The sequence below is a fragment of the Antechinus flavipes genome, chromosome 1 (assembly GCF_016432865.1).
Source record: "Antechinus flavipes isolate AdamAnt ecotype Samford, QLD, Australia chromosome 1, AdamAnt_v2, whole genome shotgun sequence".
Lineage (NCBI taxonomy): Eukaryota > Metazoa > Chordata > Mammalia > Dasyuromorphia > Dasyuridae > Antechinus > Antechinus flavipes.
In genome coordinates, this window is record NC_067398.1 from 4,744,615 (window position 1) to 4,764,602 (window position 19,988).

The following is a 19,988-nucleotide window of genomic DNA, read 5'->3' on the forward strand; positions in this document are numbered from 1 at the left end:
GTTTGGTATAGATTAAACATGTCCTATCATATGAAATGTATTTCCATATTAGTCACAGCTGGGAAAGAAGAAACAGATCAAAAGAGAAAAATGAGAAAAAATGAAAAAAAAAAGAGAGAAAGAAAAAATAAGCCAAAAAAAAAAAAAAAAGCTTTGATCTGTATTCAGAATCCATCAGGTCTTTATCTGGTTATGGTTAGAATTTTCCTTTGTGAGTCCTTTGTACTTTTCTAGGATGATTGTGTCACTGAGAAAAGCGGAATCAATCACAGTTGATCATCACCCAATGTCGCTGATACTGTGTACAATGTTTTCCTGGTTCTACTCGTTTCACTTTGTATCAGTTTATCCGAGTCTTTCCAGATTTTCCTGAAATCTGCCCGTCTGTCATTTCTCACAGCACGATAGTATCCCATCACAATCATCACCACAGCTCGTCCAGCATTCCCCACTGATGGGCGTGCTACCACCAAGGGCTGCTGTAGACATTTTTGTGCGTGTGAGTCCTTTTCCCTTTTGGGGACCATTTTGGGACACAGACTCACAAGCGGTGTTGCTGGATGACAGGCCGTGCACAATCTGGTTGCCCTAAAAGGTCACTTTTTAAGGAGCTGATCCCAAATAGCCGAAAGAGGCGTTCGCCCCAGAGGACCCCATTGGTACAAATATGGAGGAAGATCGTGCAGCAAGTCTTAGAGTCTGTTGTGTTCGCGTTTCACAAAGTGACTCCTACAAGAATCAGCAGAACCAGAAAATCATGAGGTCTACAAGGAGCAAGAAGAAGAAGTGATACCAGGTACCATGACAGCTGCTGGTTGATCTGATACTGACAACTGAAAAATTGATCATTTTTCTAAGTCTCGTAGTCAGAAAGTCTCCAGCTACTTGTCAAATCTGGGCGCTGCTCCCCGGTTCCTGGCGACTCCCATTGAGAAGAAGGATGTTGCCAGGAAGAAATCTAAAAGGATGACAAGGTGCTGGGTGGGAATCTGAAAACAAGTGGCGAGAGCAGAATTTCCCTAACTTCTGCTGAGGGAATGAAAGCAAGCGTTGTGCTAATGCTGAGGGTACAAAGAGAGGTCAGACAATCCTGTTCCTTGAGGGAGGGGCCCCATTCTAATGAGGGAGACAACACGAGTAAGGGTCCTGCTGCGGTCAGAGGGAAAGGTCTGAGGGCTCGGTAGCAGAAGGGATAGCCAGACTCTTCTTTATTGTCATTTCCACTGATAACGTTATAGCAGTTCCTAACGGGGAGCCACTGGACAGGGCCAAGGACTTCCCAGTCTTCAGTGGTTGTGGCTGAGCATCCCCAGCGGCAGCTCCTCGGGGTCTGCTCCCCAGGACAATGTCTCAGGCCCTGGGCTGGCCGCCTGGCTCTCCCCAGGGCTCTCTGTCCGAGGTCGTGGGTTATCCTCAAAGGCATCTGAGGAGGAGATGGAGTAAAGGTGGTGCTGGGGGTTTGACTTGCTGCCACCTTCTGCCCTCCGTCTCCTCCTGAGAGTGGCTGGGCTGCCTTGTGAGCAGCAGGGGATGGAGACGACTGGGCCTCCTCCCCCATTCATTACCTGGATGATGGTTGAAAGGCTGGGCTGGAGGCAGAAGAGTGATGCTCCCTCCTAGAGAGTGACTTCTCTCATTAGAGAAATGCCCTGGACTTGTAGCCTGAAGGCTGCTGCCATTCCCGAGCTTTGGGCTGTCCCCAGCAGCATCTGAGGGGAGACGATGGGCACAGCACGGGGGGTGCTTTGACTTGCCTGCCCCACGCTACCTCCTGTCTCTCCCTCAGGCTTTCCCACTGTCCATCCAGGCTGGCTTCCCTGGGGATCATAGTTATGGAAGGTAGAAGATTCAGAAAAGAAAGATGGGCGGGATTTGAATTCCTGGCTTGGCCAAGGATAGACCTTAGTTAACACCAGCAGGTTAACAACAGCAGATGAAACATTCTCTGAAGTCTTTCAAATTGACCAAGGGTTTCCAAGGGAAGGAGAAGGAGGAAACTTCTTATATAAATCTGACCAATGAGCTAGCTTAGAAACGATCAGTTATAATTGAGGGAAAATTGTCAGTCAATGTGGAGGTTGAGTAGGATCAGATCTTAAAGTATTCATAAGGTAGTAATTATCAATACTGTCTTGCTGCTGGCTAAAAAATAGGAAAGCACTTCATTTTAAAAATAAGATTTTTACCCCAAGTACAGGATTTAGATAAGGATAGAAACAATAAATATATAACAATAAATCATATAACTTCTTGTTATATGAAGTGAAATTCTCTGACGTTTCACCATTGAAGAACCAAATTTAAATGCTATTACTAGCAAAATTATCTAGGAACTTTTAGGTTTAGAAGCAGAGAAGCAGAACTCCTTTTTAAACTGTCCTGAGAATCATGCTTATTGTCCAAGAGAAGATATCTAGGGATTAGATAACTACAGGAGGCATCTGAGACTCAAAATGTGCCGATTATATGGACATTGAGAATGGGTTACTAGGATACAAGGAGACTTGATGCCAGTTAGTGTCGGTCATGACTATTGTATTGCTTTGGTCTTTTGTTTCAGGATGTTTATGTTTAAGTGTTCTTGGTTGCCTTGGTGACATGTAATTCTCCCTTCCCAAACTGGTCCATTGTAAGCCCTCTAAGTAGTTTGATCTGTAACCCGACACTAATAGAACCTGACTTGATGTAATTATCATTGTGAATTTATTTTAAAAAACCTTATAGACTTGGCTTATAGTGGATTGAGGGGATTAGAACAGCAAGTGATTAATTGTGGAAGTGGAGTGAACCACATTGACTCCATCTTGTGACTCCATCCTGGAACTAACTTAGTACCTATTCAAATATGGTTCTAGTCCAAACTCTTGTCTTGTGAAAACATTTTATTCTATTGTGGGAATTGGGAGAAAACTTTATTACATTGTTTGAACCCAGCCCTGTGTGGCTGGGAAAATGGAACATCCTTATGTGTTGTTTAGAGAATTTTAACTAAGGGCATATGTTATGGTGACCAGAAGCTCAGACTCGATGATTGATGCAAGGAGTTTTCATGAAGGACCCTGAAGTCCTTCTAACTGCTTCCACAGCAGCCAAACACATGGTGTATACTTCTGGGTCATCTGAAGAAAAGCCCTGCCCCTGAGTGGATGGCACCACCTTCCAGGGACCTCAAGGTCCATCTAGGATGGACCCAGAAGCAATCAACACCCAAATGAGACAGTCCCCAAGATTCTGGATGAAGACTCAGTAAACTCTCCATTTTCAATGTTTATTTAATCAGCATATTTTGAACCAGATGTCTCATCTAATTATCTTGTCCTAAAATATCTTTTCTTGGACAATATGGTTATTTTCTATCTCTAAAAAGAGGTTCTTCTTCCAAATCTAGAGGTTCCTAGTTAATTCTACTAGTAATATCATTTAAATTTGGCTCTCCAATTTTGAAACTTCAGAGAATTTCAGTTCATATCCCATTTGTTTTTTCTATACTTATCTAAATCCTGTACCTGATGTATCTTTTAAAAAAATTATGATCTACTTTTCTATTTTTAGCCAGATAGTATTGATAATTATTACTTTATAATATAGTTTAAGATCTAATACTGCTAAACATCCTTCCTTTACATTTTTTATTAATTCCTTTGCTACTTGATTTTTTGTTCTTCATTTTTATTATATTAACCTGCCTATCCCTGAATTATTTATATTAATCCAATTATTTAAATCTGATAAGTGTTCCTCGATTTGTTCTGGCAAATACTTCTAGGTACTTTATACTATCTAGAGTGATTTTAAATGGGGCATCCCTTACTATCTCTTGTTGCAGGACTTTTCTTGTGATATGAAGAAATACTGATGCATCATATTGTCTGCAAAAAGAGATAGTTTTATTACCTCATTCTCTATTTTGATTTCTTCTATTTTGCTATGGCTAGAATTTCCATGACAATATTGAATATTGGTGATAGTGGACATCCTTGTTTCACATCTGTTCTTACTAGGAAGGCTTCTGGTTTATCTCAATTACAAATAATGCTTGCTGATGGTAAGGAAAAACCCATTTAGGTCTATACTTTCAAATGCTTTTAGTATAAATGAGTGTTTTCATCTGGTTTATTATTTTATTATTGACATACTCAATTATGCTAATAGGTTTCCTTATGTTAAACAATTGCTGCATTCTTGGTATAAATCCTACTTGGTTATAATGAATAATTTTTGTTATATACTATAATCTTTTAGCTAGTATTTATTTAGGATTTTTGCATCCATATTCATTAATGAAATTGGTCTATATTTTTCTTTTCTCTGTTTTTATTCTTTCTGGTTTTAGGTATCAGTATTATATTTATTTTCTGAAAGGAGTTTGGTAGACTCCTTTCTTTTCCTATCATTCCAGATAACTTATTTAGTATCAGAATTAGTTGATCTTTAAATGTTTGATAGGATTCACTTGTAAATCTATCTGATCCTAATGCTTTTTTCCTAGAAAGTTCATTTATGCACTATTCTTCTGCCTTTTAAAATTATAAAACAAATACTGTAAAAATGGGTAAATAATTATTTCTTTCTTTTCTATTGTCAACACAATTTATGTGTAGTTTCCTTAATCCTTAATTAATAAATCCTCAATCCAATTTGTTTTGATTGACTGGGCACAATTCTTTTTTTTTAAATAATTTTTTATTGATAGAACGCATGCCAGGGTAATTTTTACAGCATTATCCCTTGCATTCATTTCTGTTCCGATTTTACCCCTCCCTCCCTCCACCCCTTCCGAGATGGCAAGAGTCTTTTACATGTTGAATGGGTTGCTGGGCACAATTCTTTTAAAGGCTTTGTTTTTCTTGTTTTCTCTCCCAATGGAGGAGGGAAATGTAGGAGAAAGAAAACAAATCTTGTTAATTTTTGAAGCATATGAAAAGCAAAAATGAAGTCAAAGATCTTGATAATCAGGTTTATCAAGTCTTGCTCAGTGGCCATAAGGCAACACATATGAAATGCTATATCCATATTTGCTGTTGTTATCATATTGGTTCCAATCTCTAAAAAACAGAAAAGTTACCTGCAAGGATTTAAAGAGCCCAATTTTGTGTTCCCAAACATTGAGCCCTTCATTGATTCTTTCCCTTCATTGAACCCAGTGATGATTCAATGGACAATTATGAAGAATTAGAAATTTGGTAGTGTATTCCTTATTTAAGCCAAAGAGTAATGACTAGAACCTTTCCCCTTCAGAAAACATGAAGCTCCTTAAAAAAAAAAAAAGTGTTGGTTTTAGGAAAATCCAGGACTAGCTTTTGGACTCCATTTTTGCCTCAAGCAGGAGAAATTCACTTCTTCAGGTGAATTCATTATCTCTGTGAGTTTGGAAGCTCTTGATGGGACCTTGAAGGAAGTAGCCAATGAAGAACAGATGGTAACAGTGCAAGAGAAACAAATGAATGGATAACGACTTTCTACATCCCTTCTCCAAGGCTGCCCATCGCCTCGCTGATGACTCTCAAATATGTAATCCAGCCCTAATTTAATTCTGGGATTCCAGTTCTATCTTTAGCTGTTTACTTGAATTCCCCACCTGGATGGATCCCCAAGTCAGCTTGGCCCAAACAACTTCTCATTTTAACCGCCCCCTTTTCTGAATCTTCCTGTTTCTATTTCTATTGCACTTAGAGTGACTTCCTCAAACCATCATTTTGTGCTCCTCCCCATAGTCAATCACATGCTAAGTCTTCTGTCTTCCTCTTCCTCACTCTCATTTCATTCACCTCCTTTCCATTCACTTGGTCCCCTTGTTGGGTCTATCTTTTCTCATTTGGATCCTGATAATGGCTTCTAATGGGGTTCCTTACCTCTAATCTCTCCTGGTTCTAAAATGACCTCCATAAAGTCAAAGTCTGACCATGTCATTCCTGTGTTCAAAAGCCCTCAGTGGCCTCTAGGCCAAAATCCAGCCTTCCAAGCCGGGAAAGCCTCCAGCTCTTCCCAAAGTACCTTCCCAGACTTATTTCACAGGAAGCTCCGTCCAGCACGTCGAAGCACTCTCTGTTCCTCTGCGTTCCCATAGACTGTTGCTCCCATGTGGAACGGATGCTCCCCATCTCCACCTCTGCCCTTCCACATCCCATAAGTCCACAGAAATGTCACATCCAGTGTCACTTTCCCCACTCCCTCCATATAAGTGTCTCCTCCAACACGCGGCATTCTGTGACTATATTTGCAGCTTTACCTCCACCACTCCCCACATTCATTTCTGCTTCCTTGCGCATTTGCATAAACTCTCCTCATTGGTGGAGAAATCACTTACCTGATGCTCTACACCTGCATGGGGGTAGGGTACCAGGAGGAAAGTTTATCTTCTGAGTTTTATGTGTAAAGTGTCTTCTCTGAACTAAAATGTGAGGGAGCCGGCTATCTGGTTTCTGTCGCATCTCCAGCACTCGGCACAAGGTCCGGCACGGAGCGATATTCATGTATGTTTCTTAGATTGAACTGGATCCGTGTAAGGGCCTGTGTTTTACTTTTCATTCTTACTAAGTGGGGAGTGCCTAGAAAAGAGCTTTTGTGATGGGGAAAAACTGGGAAAGTCTGTGAGACACAAGGCCAGAGTGAATCGGTGATGGGACACGGGGCATCGCGCCTCCAATAGAAAAGGCCACTTTGCTCTGGGAAGAGACCCAGGGTTCCAAGCACGAATGGAGCGGGTCTGCTTGACCGCAGGCATCAGAAGCAGGATCAATATTCAGACCAGTTCCAATGGTCTTCAGATCAAGAGAGCATCTCACCCAGAAAGGGCTGGGAGCTGAGGCGGATCACAACACAGCATTTTTGTTTGTTGTTTGCTCGGATTTCATTTTCTTTCTCATTTTCTGGTTTGACCTGATTTTTCTTGTGCAGCAAGAGAATTGTATAAATATGTGCGCATGTTTTGGATTTAACCTATATTTCTACCATGTTTAACATATATTGGACTACTTGCCATCTAGAGGAAGGGGGTTGGGGAAAAGGGGGGTAAAAAGTGGAACACAAGGTTTTGCAAAGGTTAATGTCACAGAATTATTATCCATGCATCTGTTTTAAAAAAATAAAAAGCTTTAATAAAAAAGAAGCAGGATCAATAGATGGAAGAAGCAGGGAGGCAGATTTCAGCTCAAGAGAGTGACCCCCAAGTCGAGAGACTGTCCCCAAAAGGATCACACTTCTCTGGGAGGCGGCCGGTTTCCCTGAGGGGCCCTTGGCAGGAGGGCAGCCTGGGGGACTCAGTGAGTCAGACTGGACGGTTCAGGTTTCATAAATTTAGAACTGGGAATGACCTCGGAGGGATGACCCCAAGAGGCTCCTGGAGACTTTCCCAACTCAGTAGATGCGTGATGGGAGCAGGACTCCCTGAAATCATCCCCGGGGGACAGTGATGTATTTAAATCCACAAGTGAAGTTTCAGTGGCAAAAGAATAAATAAAAAAGTGGTTAGAGCCCACTCTGTGTTGTTGTGCTAAGCACGGACGTGGGAGAACTCTCCAGGCACATAGTAGGTCCGCAGCGTTGCCGGGGATCCTGGACGTCGGCCTTAACCGCCAGAGGAAAAGCCGCGATCGGTGCCCGATGTGCCGGCGTAGAAATCAACACTGAGAAATCAGTTCTGGGAGCCCCCTCCTCCCACCTCCTGTTCTGCTGTACCGTTTCCCAAGTCATCTTAATTAACTGCAGCCTCTAGTCCTGATTGTTGTTACAGATGGGTACTATTCAAAACAGTTAGCAGCCCATTTACACAAGCTCCCGAACGAGAAAACATTATTCATTCAATTACAGGAGCCGCCTTTGAAGGCGACAGCTCTGGGAGGGAGAGGGCCCGGCTCCCGTGGCTCTGGGGAGGAAGAGGCTGCCCAGGAAGGGGCCCCGTTGGGCCCCAGACCCCTCGCTCGGGGCCGTTCCTCCTGGGAAGAATTCATTTGGGGTGACTTTGGTCGAAGGTCGGACCTCAGAGGTTCAAAACCAGGGGTGAGATGGAGAGCCCAGGGAGATGGCAGAATCCGGCTTGAAATCCCACTCAAAGGCCTTCTCCTGAACACATCTGAATTCTAAGGCTGTCCCGGCTCCTCCGTGGCTCGCTTTGTGCCATATTTACTTCTCATCTGGCCCAACTGTGGTCCTGTCCCAGCTGTGATCCTGTCCCAGCTGTGATCCTGTCCCCCAGCTGTGGTCCTGTCCCAGCTGTGAGCCTGTCCCCCAGCTGTGATCCTGTCCCCCAGCTGTGGTCCTGTCCCAGCTGTGATCCTGTCCCAGCTGTGATCCTGTCCCAGCTGTGATCCTGACCCTCCCCCCAGCTGTGATCCTGTCCCCCAGCTGTGATCCTGTCCCCCATCTGTAATCCTGTCCCAGCTGTGATCCTGTCCCCCAGCTGTGGTCCTGTCCCAGCTGTGAGCCTGTCCCCCATCTGTGATCCTGTCCCAGCTGTGATCCTGTCCCCCATCTGTGATCCTGTCCCCCATCTGTAATCCTGTCCCAGCTGTGGTCCTGTCCCCCGGCTGTGGTCCTGTCCCAGCTGTGATCCTGTCCCCCATCTGTAATCCTGTCCCAGCTGTGATCCTGTCCCCCAGCTGTGATCCTGTCCCCCAGCTGTGAGCCTGTCCCCCAGCTGTGATCCTGTCCCAGCTGTGGTCCTGTCCCCCATCTGTGATCCTGTCCCCCAGCTGTGATCCTGTCCCAACTGTGATCCTGTCCCCCCCCGGCTGTGATTCTGTCCCCCCCCCCGGCTGTGATCCTGTCCCCCAGCTGTGGTCCTGTCCCCCAGCTGTGATCCTGACCCCCCAGCTGTGATCCTGACCCTCCCCCCAGCTGTGATCCAGTCCCAGCTGTGGTCCTGTCCCCCAGCTGTGAGCCTGTCCCCCAGCTGTGATCCTGTCCCAGCTGTGGTCCTGTCCCAGCTGTGGTCCTGTCCCCCAGCTGTGATCCTGTCCCAGCTGTGATCCTGTCCCCCCCCGGCTGTGATCCTGTCCCCCAGCTGTGATCCTGACCGCCCCCCCCGGCTGTGATCCAGTCCCCTGGCTGTGATCCTGACCCCCCAGCTGTGATCCTGTCCCCCCAGCTGTGATCCTGTCTCCTGGCTGTGATCCTGCCCCCCCAGCTGTGATCCTGTCCCAGCTGTGGTCCTGTCCCCCAGCTGTGATCCTGTCCCAGCTGTGATCCTGTCCCCCCCCGGCTGTAATCCTGTCCCCCCCGGCTGTGATCCTGTCCCCTAGCTGTGATCCTGACCCTCCCCCCAGCTGTGATCCAGCCCCCTGGCTGTGATCCTGTCCCCCCAGCTGTGATCCTGTCTCCTGGCTGGGATCCTGCCCCCCCAGCTGTGATCCCGTCCCTGAGGAGAAGTTGGAACTCCGGCCACAAAATCCGGGAGGGAGGGGACACAGCCAGGAGCTCCTGGGCCAGGAGGTACTGTGGAGGAGGCTCTGAATGCTCGGCCCATTACGGCCCCAAGTTCCTCCCCCGTCTGCAGACGCCGGAACCACAGACCATTTCCCAGCGCAGGAGTGGCCGGGCTCTGTGGGAAGGCCTCTGTGACAGGGGAGGACTCCCTGTCCTTGGGATGCCCGCAGTCTCACAACAGCAGCCCCATCTCCGGGCAGGCCCTGGGGGCCGCTGCCTCTCCCAAATGAGAATGCTCAGAGCCCAGGCTTAGCCGGAGCTGGGACGGGCATTCAGGGCCTGGGAAACAATCTCCTCAGCTAAAAACTATTTTTAAAAAAGAATCTCAAGGCTGAATAATGGCCTGTTTTCCTCCATCCAAGCCCCACAAGGGCAGCCTTCAGTGTGGGGGGCTGCATGGGGGGGGCTGTGTGCTGGCTGCTGATGCCGGACGGGCCCCTGGCAGGTGGGTCCGGCTGCAGACTGGGGGGTGGCAGGGCCGTGGGAGGAGGGTCTGCAGGGGCAGAGCGGAGGGACGAGGCAGGGAAAGCCCAAAGAGCTTTTGCACGCACCCATGATGTGACCCTTTGGGACCGTGACCAGGTTTTTTTTATATCTCAATTGTATAGAAGTTTTAGAATTTTTACAATTTTCTAAATGATCTAAAAATATTTTTAAATTTGAAAAGTATTCTTCCTCTCGTGGTTCTGTCTCCACACGACGGGTCAGAAGAGGCTCCCCTAAAGATGGTGGAAGGTTCGAGTCAGCTTCTGACTCCCCGTAACCGTCAATGGGACCACCGGTCAGATGGCGTGTGGGAGCTACAGCTCCTTGAGGGGGAGGGGAGTCTCCATGGCCAGGGGGCAGCAAGGTCAGTCTCGCCCAGGGAGGCCGGGGGTGGTGGAGATTTGGCTTCAGAGCCAAAAAGCCGAGGTCAGATCCTGCCCCGACACACACTGACCAGGTGGCCCTGGGCGGCCCGGGCTCCCGGGACCTCGGGATCTGAGATGATAAATGGGGGAGAAGGTGCCGCCTGCATCCGGAGAGGGCGTTTCCCCAGCGGGGAGCTCCTCGAGCCGCTGAAATCCCAGCTCCTCTCCCCCATCATGGACCTGCAGAGGGAAGCATCATTCTGCCCAGCAGCTTTCCGGGGAGGGAACTGTGAGGTTTGTCCCGCAGAGCACGGGCTGACCTGGATCTCCCTCCATGGCAGCGGAGGTCTGGCTACTTTCAGGGGCTTAAAGGACCTTGGTCCCTGGGAGGGAAGTGGGGGGAGATTAGCCTCTGGCCCCAGAGGACAGAGCCAAGAGCAGGGGTGACAAAGAGTTAACATAGGTAACACTGGAAAAACGACCACCCCTTTCCCAGGGTCCGGAGACCCGGGGGCTGCCCCCAAGGCCCCCCACCCTGGCATTTTGAGGGGGAGTGTGGACGTCGGCTTCCAAATTGCCCACGTGGGAGCTCCGAGGCTCTGGGCTTCCTTATTTGAACTAGAACCTCACCAGTCTCTTGTTCAGCCGCCCCGTGGGTGGGCGCCTCAAATGGGGCTTCCCAAAGTCACCCGGCCCCTTAGTGGCAGCGGCGGCAGAGAGAGGTCGGACCCAAGCTCCCTGGGAGCACCGTGCTCACTTCCTCGGGTGAGTGAGGTCCAGAGAAGAGCCTCCCGTCGGGAGCCCAAGGAATCTTTAACTCCGAGAAGAAAAGGCTTAATCGCTTGCAGGAAAGCAAGCAGGGGGACGGTCCCTTCCCTCCAAAGACCCGAAGACTCTGGAAATGATCCTCCATTGCAGTGTGAGAAGTCCAGGCCAGCTGTACCACGATGGCTTTGGCAGCGAGAGGAGATAAGGGAGAGCTCGGCAAACTCCCAGGGCCTGGAGCTGCGCTCTTAGGGGTACAGGGGAGAGAACGGAGCCTGGGATGGAGGCCCAGGGGAGGCCGAAAATCACCTTCCTCAGGCCCAGCTCCGTGGTTTTCCCTGGTTCTCCAGCCTGGGCACTGGAGGAGCTCCCCCACAGCCTCTTTCCCCACCCAGGCATCCCTTCTTTTACTCCTGTTCCCTGAGCTAAGGCTTCCGGCCCTTTCTTTCTGCAGTGGGGTGTTGAGCTCCCCCCCCAGAATTTACTGGGTCTCAAGCCCTATTTAGAATCTCCACCTCTAAATGTCAGGCTTCGGGAGTGGGCTCAGCCACACCTTGGGGTGCTCCCGAGCGCCCCAGCCTCCGACTGCAAAACTTGCCTCTCTGAACGTGGCTGAGCATGGGCTGCCGGCTGTACACACCAAAGGGCAGCCATCAATCACTGCCCGTTTATCCAGTGCCTGCCACTTAAAGCAGGGAGCCGTGGTGAACACGGGGGCAGCCCTTACAAGGAGATTTACCAACATTAGCTTATTTGCTCAAGGTGAGAAGCCAGGGGGGATGGGGAGGAGAAGGAGGAAAAAGAGAAAGAGATGGGAGGAGGAGAAAAGAAAGAGAAGATGGGGGAAGGGAAGGAAAAGGAGGAGGAAATGGATAAAGACGGAGGAGGGAAGGAAAAGGAGGAGGAGGAAATGGGGAGCAGGAGGGAAGAGGAGGAAGAGGTAAAATAGAAATGCTGGCTAAGTGAGGACACAGGGGAAAAGCTCCCAGAGGCCCTCCTGAAGGGCCTGCAGATCAAGTCCCCTAGTCCAGAGCTACATCCTCAAGTAATCATAATGATGATGATGCAAAGTGTGGGCACTGAGGTAGCCTTTGGAAAGCACTTTATATAGTTATCTCATTGTAGACCCAACACTGAGTATTGGATGCTGTTGTTATTCCCATTTTACAGATTTTTTTAATAGGCAGTCAAGGCTGAGAGGCTCAAGCCTGAGGCAAGATTCAAGGTCAGGTCATCCTGACTCCAAGCCTGGGGTTCTAGCCTCTGCCACCAGGTTGTTAAGAGCTAGATTTAGAAGCCCAGAGCCGGGATTTACTCCATTCCATATTGTTATTGTCACTGCTGTCGGAGCCCACAGATCCACACGGCTTTTGCCACTTCCCCTTTATTTCTGCTTCAGGCAGTGCTAGCCCCCCATCTCCTCACCCCCAGATCTCTGGCAGGGGGACTGTGGAGTTACCTGTGCCAGGCGCTGGGTGACCGAAGGTGATCCACTGGAAACATCGAATGGCAAACCACTTCCGCACCTTTGCCAAGAAAACCTCCCAGACTGTCCAAAAGTGACAAGGAGATGACACCGGGCCGCGAGTCCCAAAGGCTGGAATGTGTCCAGAGCTACTGAGGAAGAGCAAAGGACGAGTAAAAAGTAGCCCAGTCCTAATGGAGCGTCTGGCTGGAAGCCGGCGGCAGCTCAGACACAGATGCATCTGGTGCCCAAAGCAAGGGCCGAGGCAAGATTGATATCGCCTGGGAACCTGGATTGTAGAATCTCTGAACCGAGGTAAATGGGGCGGGCAGACAGGAGATGAACCATCAACATCAGGGCCGCGTGCTGAACTCAAATGGACAGGAGTGGGCGAATTTAATTTAACTGATCATCAGTATAATAGCGGGGCAAGAATCCCTTAGAAGAAATGGAGCAGCATCAGAGTCAATGAAAGGGGGGGAAAGCAATGCTCAGGTGGTGCAAAGGACTGAAACTCTTGAGTTCGTGCACTGAGGTTCAGACAAGCAAGCACGTAAGGCTAATTACCAATTGGACAAAACTCCATTAGTATATGCCCACCACTCTGCAGGCTTGATCTGTTGTATAGGAGATTGGGTGGAGGATTTGGTGGGTGGAGTGAGAAAGCCAGAGTCATTCCTGACCATATCCCTGTCATGATCTCTCTCACTTCGTATTGACATTTCATTCACATCCACAAAGAATAAATATCAAGGACTTTTGCTGATCCTGACTCTGGCTGATTCTAAAGTATCCAGGGTACTAATGCGGTCATCCAATTTGGCACCCATCATGGAACCAAGGACCCTACTTTCATTGAAGAAGTCTCTGGTGACCAGGAAATTAGGTGAGTATTTTAATAGACAAACAGAGAACTTATTTGTTAAGGGCTAAACTAGTAACCTTTTCTGGCTGAAATGGGGCAGATGTTAGGAAAAGATTCTCCTCCATGCCCAGCCCCACCCCCACCCCGAAGGGGCATTATAGAAAGCATGCTTAATTTGATCAAGGGACAAGGCTTAATTATAACTTCGGAACAGATCACTAGATTCTTGGGTACATTAGAACACACTTCCCCTTGGTTCTTAGAGGAAGAACAAATCTCACCAGACAATTGGAAATTGGTGAGACAACAACTCTGTGAATACTACAATGAAAAAGGTCCTCATTCAATTTCCATTGAAGCATTCTCTGTATATAACATAATACAGTTGGCCTTAACGAATCCTGCAAGTTATAGAAAAAAGAAAAGTTCTAGGAATAGGCAGATGAGGAAGTCTGAGGAAAAAGAGAAAGACAATAAACAGTTTAGTGACCATATCCCCACAGGGCATGCAGATTTAAGTGAGGTTCAAGGGTGTGGTGACTTTACATCTCACCAGGCTGCACCTTTACATTGCACCAGGCACCCTGCCTACGGAGCAGATAATTGCCCCTCCCCCATCAACTCCACTTTCTGGGATGGAGGAGTAGTGGGAGGGGCAGTGATGTCACCAGCACTTCCCCCCAGAAACCACCCTCTCCTATGAGTAGATTGCAAAAAGCAGTACTCAAGACCACAGAGGAAGGGAAGGATATAGCTGAGTTAAGACTACAAATTTATCCTGTGATTCAACAGTTTAACTCTTCAGGTCAAGAAAGTAGAAGATATGCTCCTTTTGATATAGAAATCCTCAAAGACCTGAAAAAGGCTTGAACTCTTTATGGGGCTATATCAGCTTATGTTAAGATGTTATTACAAAATTTGGCTTGTGAAATCTTAACCCCTAGTGACTGGAAATCTATAACAAGGGTATGCTTAGAACCTAGACAAAACTTGTTGTGTCTTTCTGAATATAGTGAGCTCTGTAGGATACAAGCCCAACAAAATAGTCAAAGTGGAGTTCATGCTGCAATCACCTGTGACCTACTAACAGGTGTCAGTCCTTATGCAGATGTCGCAGTACAGATTAACTACTCCATAGGAGCATATGTGCAAATTGCTGGTGCTGCTATCACAGCATGGACTTCCCTCCCCAATAAAAATGACAAGGGTGAATGAAGCCTTCACAAAAAGAACACAAGGGCCAAATGAACCCTTTGCTGATTTTGTGGGACGTCTGCAGACAGCTATCATACTAATGGCGAAAAGATGCTAAAGAATGCTAAAGAAAATGCTAATGAGATTTGTAAAAGAATTATACTAGGACTATGCAAGGATGCTCCTTTAGAGGAGATCATAAGACACTGTGCCACAGTGGGCACAAATGCCTTTTATAGTCAGGCTATGATGCAGATTTCCCAAGATCCCAACATGGGAAGACAGGGTCCTTTTTGGCAAGGGACTTCCAGAAGGACTCGCCAAAGTTTTTAATGTGGTAAAGTAGGGCATCTGAAAGCTCAATGTTGGCATAGAGAAAGAATGAGAAAACAGAGTGGAAGAACAAGACCCAATACCCCTTGTCCAAAATGCAACAGAGGCTTCCATTGGGCCTCAGAATGTAGACTAATTCAGGCCCAGCTCCAGGGACCCAGGCAAAAAATACTTGGGGCATGATGGCAGCTGATGGTGCACCCAGAGAGTGTCCAGTACCCAGACATGACCAACCAGCCAGGAAGCAACCTGATGGGAGAAAGGAATTTGCAATTGGGGAGAATAGAGCTGTATGCAGCTGGGACAACTGAGATACCCCCTGGAGAAGTGAAATCTGTTCCTCTCCAGCCTATGGATCCCTTGCCTCCAGGCACAGTAAGCTTGACCATTTCACCTCCTCAGAGTACGTACAAAACAGTGTCCATCCATACACTGATGTGGGAAACTGGGGAATGGGTGGATAATATCCCAATAGGTAGACAATGTGTGACTTATCACCCAGGAGAAGTAGTAGCACCAAGTTTACTGATACAGACTCCTAAAAAGCAATCTGGTGATAGTCGCCCAGATACTGACTCCAAGCAACAAAATCCAGGAATATACTGGACAGCAGCTATGACAGCTGACCGACCTATGCTCACTATCTATATGAATGGCATCCCATTAGAAGGATTGGTAGACATAGGTGCAGATCGTACAGTCATTAGAGGTGCCAACTGGCCCAGTCACTGGCCAAAGATTAAAGCAGACACCTACATGTCTGGTGTAGGGGGATCAATAGCAGCTTAAGTTAGTGCTGCCCCTTTGAGATGGACTTTTGAAGGTAAAACAGGAGTTTTTATTTCTTTTATAGTTGAAAATCCCCATCAATCTATGGGGAAGAGACATTTTACAACAATTAGGATTACAAATGAGCAAGTTGTTTTTTAGGCAGGGCTGCTGTTGAAAGCCTGCCAACACTCTCACCTGTTCCTATGCAATGGAAAACTGATACACCAGTGTGGATAGAACAATGGCCTTTAGGTAGCAATAAAATTCAGGCCTTATTGGATATAATACAGGAGCAACTTGACCAAAGACACTTACAACCTTCTCTAAGTCCTTGGAATTCCCCAGTATTTGTTGTAAAAAAAGAAATCTGGAAAATGGAGGATGTTGACTGATTTAAGAAAGGTAAATGAACAGATGGAAACTATGGGAACTCTTCAGCCTGGACTTCCATCTCCTACTCAATTGCCTAGAGAATGGCCTCTGTGGGTCATAGACATTAAGAATTGTTTCTATTCTATCCCTCTAGATAAGGAGGATATAAAAAGATTTGCCTTTTCAGTGCCCAGCGTTAACTTAGCTGAGCCTTATAAAAGAAATGAAAGGACAGTTTTGCCACAGGGAATAAAAAACAGCCCTACTATATGTCAAATGTATGTTGCTGCTGCTTTTACTCCAGTACGAAAAGCATTTCCAAAAGTTACATTATTACATTACATGGATGATATATTGGAATGTGCACCCGAGGAACAAATGTTAGAAGCATGTCTACAAAAGACCACAGGAACACTAAGGAACTACAAATTGCACATAGCTCCAGAAAAAATTCAAAGACATGCGCCTTTTCAATATTTAGGATATGAAGTATACCCTAAGGCATTTACAATCCAAAAACTTTCCTTAAGAACACAGAAGCTAAATTACCCTGGCATGCGTTCTATCAATAAAAAAATTATTAAAAATAATAATAATAATAATAAAGAACAGAGAAGCTAAACACCTTAAATGATTTTCAGAAATTGATAGGAGATATCCAATGGATGTGACTAGTGTTAGGTTTGACTATCTATCAATTACAACCATTATATGACATTTTAAGGGGAGACAGTGCTTTAAATTCACCACACCAGCTTACAAAAGAAGCTCAAGAGGCTTTGAGAAAAGCTGAACTGACTTTATCCAATGTGGTTGAAAGAGTCACTCAAAAACCCTTGGAAATATCAGTTTTTGCTACACAAGAGACACCCACAGCAGTGCTTCCTCAAGGAGACAGTGTGATAGAATGGATGAACCTCCCAGCATAACCAGAACAAAGTCTTACTCCTTATCCAGTGCTTGTGGCTAGAATTTTATTAAAGGCCATTAAGTACAATTATCTGGGATAAGACCTGACAAGATATATACCTTTTATACTAATACACAAATTAATGTGTGCTGTGAAACCATCCCAGAGTGGCAAATTTTATTAGCCATGGCTCCAAATTTTACACATGGATCTCCAATAAAGATAACCAGATTATTACATAATTGGTGATAAATTCTTGAAAAAAAGGTTTCTAAAGTTCCTCTTAAAGGACCAACTATCTTTACAGATGCATCCAAACATAATATTTATGCTGTATACTCTCATATATATGAGACTTAACGATAAAGAGAGTAGTCAGAATTCCTCTTCAGTCCACTCAGCAGAATGAATTGTATACAATCATTCTAGCTCTTACTTATTATTCAGGAGATATAAATATAATATCTGATTTGGCCTATTCAGTAGGTATGGTACAAAGAATTGCCACAGCCCAAATAAAATTTGTAGTCTCTAATATATATCAGCTCTTTAAGAAACTTCAAGAGCAAGTGAGAAAGCCTCCAAGTAAGATTTATATTTTGCATGTTCAATCTCATAGTGGACTTCCAGGTCCTGTTTTTGATGGTAATTCAAAGGCAGATAGCCTTCTAACTATGTTGGTCAATACTCTTTTATTTCAAGAAGCCCAGGAATCTCTTCTCAGTATCATCAAGCTGCTTGAGCTTTATGTTTACAATTTGGAATAACAAGAAAGGAAGCTAGGAGCATAGTAAAAGCCGGTACAGGCTTGCCTTCCTTTCCACGCTCCAACACTGCCTCCAAGGAAGAACCCTCGTGGTTTGAGACCCAATGAAATTTGGCAAATGGATGTGACCCATTAGAAATCTTTTGGTTGCCTGTCTTTTATCCATGTTGTGGTAGACACCTTTTCAGGATTCACTTTTGCAATACCAGCAGCAAAAGAGACAGTCCAAGTGGTCCCTGAGTTCCTTATCCAAGCATTTGCAATTATGGGTGTACCACACGCAATAAAAACAGATAATGGACCTGCATATGCTTCTAAACATTTTGCACACTTTTGTGTACAGTATAAAATTTTACATACCACTGGCATACAGTAGAGACAGGCAATAGTAGAGAAGAGAAACAGAGACATTAAGACGCCACAGGTAACCCTAGACAACTTCTAAATCTAGCCCTTTATACTATTAACTTCTTGATTTTTGACAAAGATGCACTGGCTTTGGGAGACAGTTTTTATAACCCACTGGAAGGACAGTGTCCAGGTGCGAGGAGCTCCACTCTCTTTAGATAATCGCCAGGTGATGTGGAGAGACCCAGAAAGTGGTGAATGGAAGGGACCAGATAAGTTAACTCCTTGGGGGAAAGGGTTTGCTTGTATCTCTACAGGTGGAGAAGGAATCAGATGGGTGCCAATGAGCCATATTTGCCTTGTCCATCAGAGAGAGACTGAGCAGACCCTTGAAATGAAGAAGAAGACCCAAGAAACATTGGGTGGTTCTGTTGGTGACTGTATCCACCATTGAAAGAGCATGGCAATTCTGGCATTTGGATATCAAAAATTATTGGACCTCTAAGCCCTCAGGAATCATTGGATTCTCTGAGACATGATAAGACTGTTGTAGGACTTGAAAACCCTGAGGAATCATTGGATTTTCTGAGGCATGATAAGACTGTTGTAGGACTTGAAAACCCTCAGGAATCATTGGATTCTCTGGGACATAAGACTGTTGTAGGACTTGAAAACCTTCAGGAATCATTGGATTTTCTGAGACATGATAAGACTGTTGTAGGACTTGAAAACTCTCAGGAATCACTGGAATCTCTGAGACATGATAAGACTGTTGTAGGACTTGAAAACCCTCAGGAATCATTGGATTTTTCTGAGACATGATAAGACTGTTGCAGGACTTCAAAAATTTGCATGTGAAGCAATGGACAGTAAATTGGTTTTGGACTATCTCTTGTCTGCTGAAGAAGGCATATGTGTGACTATTGTTTACATACCTTCCTTCTAGGACTTCTGGAAATCTTTTACAACACCATGTTGATTTATATTGTTTGTTATATCACTACTTGCATATACAATTCATGTTTGTTATACCACATTGAGCCTGCGGAGATTGTGGAGAGAGTCATCACTAATAGCCTGTGTATTATTGCTATGTGCTTGTGTAATACCTCTTATGACCAAACAAGAAATAGAGAACATTTTGAAATACAAAATGGATAAATTTTGATTATATTAAATTAAAAAGGTTTTGCACAAAGCTAATGCAACCAAGATTAAAAGGAAGATAGAAAACTTGGAAACAATTTTTACAGCTAATGTTTCTGACAAAGACCACATGTCTAAAATATGCTAAATCAACTAAGAATAGAGTCAAATTTATCAGAATACAAATCATTTCCTAATTGATAAATAGTCAAAGGATATGAACAGACAGTTTTCAGATTAAAAAATTAAAGTTACCTGTATTCATATAAAAATGTTTTAAATATTGATTAGAGAAATGCAAATTAAAACAACTCTGAGCACCATCTCACATATATCAGATTAGCTAATATGACAAAAAAAAGAAGGAGAAGGTAAGAAAATTGGAACATTAGTGCATTGTTGGTGGAGTTGTGAACTGATCCAACCATCTTAGAGCATAATTTGGAACTATGTCCAAAGGACCATAATACTTATGCATATTTTTTGATCCAGTAATACCATTACTATATCTGTATTTGAAGAGATCATAAATATGGAAAAAGAACTCACATGTGTAAAAATATTAGTAGGAGCCTTTTTGTTGGAGCAAAGAAGTGATCATTGAGGGGATGCCCATCAGCTGGGGAATGGCTGAACAAACTGAGGTATATGAATGGAATACTATTGTTTTATAAGAAAAGATGAGCAGATGAATTTCAGAAAATCTAGAAGGACTTAAATGAACTGATGCTGAGTGAAGTGAGGACAACCAGGAGAACATTGTTCACAGCCACAGCAAG